The sequence below is a fragment of the Nannospalax galili genome, unplaced genomic scaffold (genome assembly GCF_000622305.1).
Source record: "Nannospalax galili isolate Female #2095 unplaced genomic scaffold, S.galili_v1.0 scaffold960, whole genome shotgun sequence".
Lineage (NCBI taxonomy): Eukaryota > Metazoa > Chordata > Mammalia > Rodentia > Spalacidae > Nannospalax > Nannospalax galili.
Window position 1 is genome coordinate 202,134 of NW_008348313.1, and position 4,215 is coordinate 206,348.

Genomic DNA, 4,215 nt, shown 5'->3' on the forward strand with positions numbered 1-4,215 from the left:
TATATATATATGATTTCAAAGCTATTACCCAGCTACATGAGACAGGACATGCTATATTTGCCTTTCTAGATCTGGCTTCCTCACTCAGAATGATTGTGTTGAGTTCCATTGACTTCATAATTCATAATTTTGTATTTTAAGAGCCAAATAATATTTTACTTTGTGTACTATACCTTGATTATCCACTCATCAGTTGATGGACATCTTGGTTGTTTCCAATTTCTATTATGAAAATGGCAGCAATGAATATGGATGAACAGGTATTTCTATAGCAGGGTAGTCTTTGGGGTATACGTCCAAGGGTGGTAGGGCTGGATCATATGGCAGATAAATTTTGATCTTTTTGAGAAATCTCCACACTGATTTCCATAGTGGTTGCTGGTTTGCACTGCCACCAACACTGGATAAGAGTTCACCTTTCTCTATCACCTCACCTGCATATGTCACGAGAATATTTTTGATCTTTTTGAGACAGGGTCTCCCTGTAGCAGCCCCAACTGTCCTGGAACTCACTATGCAAACCAGTCTGGCCTCGATCTCACAGAGATCTGCCTGCCTCTATCGCCACAAGAAATAAAATATGTAATACTGCTAGCATTTCTCTAGTGTTGTACTTTAAACTCAGAATGAAACATTGATCCACCTAGGTTTTCTCAAGTACACATTGGAAAAGTTTTTGAAGTATCTGATCCATCCAATATAATTGAAAATGGCAATAAAAGGTTTCATGTAATTCTCACTTTAAATTTTCTTTAATGGTGCTAGGGCTCAAACCCAGGGGCTTTCCATAGTAGTCAAAGCTCTTTTAAATGAAGAGTATTCCCTAGCCCCAAATACCATTTTTTTAAAAACTGCACAGTGACATTTATTGTTCCAGGCTGAAAAAAAATCCCTTTGAAATTTCACACAGCAAAGCAAGTTAAAAACTTCACTCATCAAATAAATGATAATTTAAACAAGAACTTGCTAAAGAAACCTCATCAAAACAACATTTTAGGGCCTGATTGCTTTAAGTCCAGGGGGCCATTATGAATATCAACCAAGTGTCTCATAATCTGCAAACCGTTTTCCTACAAGAAGGCATAACATGTTTTCTCGACTCAGGTGATACATTGGAAAAGAAATCATGCTTTTTTTTTTTCTTTTGCCCTAACAGGCAGACACAGACTTCTTGTGATCAGGAAAGATGGAAGGACTGCTGCCCTTCTCTTGCTGCTGTCAAGAGTTTGTCCCGCATTATTTCAATGCTCAAGTAGTCCGGCAACTTAAGATAGTTCACACAAGTCATTACAGAGGGTATGAAGTCATCTGGGTTTTTTGTTGATTCAGTTGTCTTCCAAACAATTGTCAGGGGTGGACTGAGACTTCAGAATCCTCCAGCAGGCAATCATGGGCTCCCAGTCACAAACTGGAGAAATAACCGCTGCTGCTCATTATCAAAACTACTGAGAATTTCAAACAAGAACTTCACAGCTGGGCTGTCATGAGAATAACCATGATCAGGCCTGCAGCATTCCATCAATGTCTTTGCATCCCAAGTGTCTGCTTTTCTGCCACACAGGAACTGATCCAATTCTTCTGGGTTGAGGAACTGCAGGTGACTAAGGGGGAAAACTGATTCAAATTCATCTCTGAAAGAATCAAATTGCCCGGAAACACCTTCATTTAGAGCCCAGAATATTACCAGTCTTAGATACTCCTCTGAGTTGTGGCTCATGACTGGTATACCCTTTCCTCCTTTCTTCAGTTCGATGTTGGGAAACCCTGGCAGCGTGAAATCCAATCCTAGGTCTTCAACTGAACAGCCATTCATAGGAAGGGTTTCTAATGCGTACTGTAGGCTCTCTTTCGTCTGCGATTTGTCATGCTCAGTCTTTTCTTCTGTCTTACGATGTCTTCCAGATGAAGTATCACTCCCATGTTGAGCCTTTGTAAACATAGGCAGAGTGTGTCTTCTCACTTATTTGGATGTTCTTTAATGCTCTTCATGATCTGGGGACGTAGCTCAGTCACAGGGTGCTTGTCCAGCATGCACAGACTGATCAAAATCACTTACACAGCTAAAAATATCTTTTACTAAAATATTGTTTCTTCATTAATCATTTATTGCTAATTTCATTTCTTCATGGTCTACGTACGGGTTGCTATTATAACTACATGACTTTAAAACATTGACTCTCTTGCTGATTAATACTTATCCTAAAAGAGAAATACTTATCTTTTAAATATAGTTATTTTGTTTAACTGAAGGAAATTATTTGAAAAGTTCTTTTTTCCTTGTTTTTACAATTCTGTAGCTGATAAGATGATTGGAGTTGCTCAAGTGACAATTTCAGCATTTACATCCTAAGAATTATTGTATACTTTCAAGAAAAATGATTGTTTTCAGTAAATAGTAAAAATCATCTTGCATACATATAAGGGAACTCTTTCTGAATGAATTATTCTTCACAAATAATGGCAGGCTGGGAAAGTGAACCAAGATTATACGTATTTACGTTTGGTTTAGCTTTATTGACTCAGGTTCAAAAAACAACTTTTGAATTGTTTTTGTTATTTTTAGTTTCAGAAGAACCTCATTTTTCAGTGAGGCAGCTTCATTTATTCATGTAAAAGTCAGGGAGAGATCTGAAACTTTCTTGACATTTCTGTAAATGAAATCTTCAATCCCTTTCCCAGTTGAATGACAGTCCCTATGAAATCATCAGAGTTGCTCTCAATAAAGTTTCTAACACAAAATGTGTTTCCTTCATCTAATTTCGTCTCTTCATGCTTTATTAATTCATGTAATTCAGCCATTATAATTAAAGACAGTTTGAGAAAATTGAATGTAAAAGTACATTCGTGAGTGATTTGGTTTTAAAATTTGACAATGCTGTATTTTATGTGGAATTTATTATGTCAGTATTTGAAATTATTATACCTTAGTATAATTTCAGTGTTCTAATGATAGAACTTTGTCTATATATATTTATAATATAATTTATAGCTTCTTACTATTTCAGGAAATCTGCATCTAATCTGAACAATGCTGCTCAGAGAATTCAGATGTCTTCTGCAGATTAAGTGCGTGGAGGTATTCCTTTCTCTGATACTCTTGAAACTCACCTACCAAACGCCACATTTAGCAACAACTGAAGAATTATAACTTATATCTCAAGCTATCAACCTGGTGGGTGATTGGAATAAATAGTTCCTGTTTTCTCTTCCTTTTATGGTACATTTCAAAAGATACTGCTGTTTCAAAGAAGAACAAAAACACAATGTGAAGCTTGCTGAGTGATAGTAGCAATGACCTTAGATGGACAGTTATCAGGTGTCAGACACTGACTATGCTTTTACAAGAACTGCTTCACTTAATTTTGGTCACATTAAGACATAAATATAATGTTTGTTATTTAAATATGAAAATATTTAAGGCTGGTATATGAATAAATTAATTTGGATGTAAAAAATTTGGAAATGGAAAAGGTATAGGATTCCCAAGAAGCAGGATCATTTAAGAATAGTTTGAGAAGTTCACACCTAGAATTAAACAGAGCACAAAACTGGAAGGAAATATTATAAGCATTCACAACCATAGTCACAATTTTAGTGTCCCCCTGTTAATAACTGTCAGATGCAGAAAGTCAGTGAGGAGACAGAACTTGAATTTGCTTAATTAACCATTAGAGAATACTTCAGCCCATAACTGAAAATAGTCTTTTCATATGCCCAAAGATACACTTGCCCAAAGACATATTTATGTCTAAATAAAAATAATAATAATCTTAAAGATTTCCTATTGCTTAGACATGTTTTCCATCCAAAAAGTAATTACTTTAGTTACAAATTGAAAGACAGAATAGAGGGGCTGGAGAGATGGCTCAGCAAGCACTGACTGCTCTCACAGAGGACCCAGGTTCAATTCCCAGCACCCACATGGCAGCTATGAACCATCCTTAACTCCAGTTCCAGGGGACTCCGAAGCCCTCTTCTGACCTCTGCAGCATTGCATGATGTGGGTGCACTCACATACACGCAGGCAATACACATAAAATAAAAAAAATAAATAAAATATTTTTAAAAAATGAAAGACAGAATAAAGGAATTAAACAATATGCCTTTAAAAAATTCCAAGAGGTTGCTGATCAGATGGCCTCCAGTACCATATGCTCCATTTTGTTCTCTTTCAGGTCAGGCTGGGACATACTACAAATGATAACACCCAGCAGA

General features: G+C 36.3%; 1 long non-coding RNA gene across 1 annotated transcript in view; it reads left to right on the plus strand.

Annotated features, from left to right (window-relative positions):
* Positions 1 to 3,241, plus strand: part of LOC108491401 — a 10,575-nt gene extending 7,334 nt beyond the window's left edge. Inside the window, exons 3-4 of the long non-coding RNA XR_001872737.1 lie at positions 1,157 to 1,296; positions 3,006 to 3,241. This is a non-coding gene — a long non-coding RNA (uncharacterized LOC108491401). The remainder of the gene's footprint in view (positions 1 to 1,156; positions 1,297 to 3,005) is intronic.
* Positions 3,242 to 4,215: the final 974 nt, after the last annotated feature.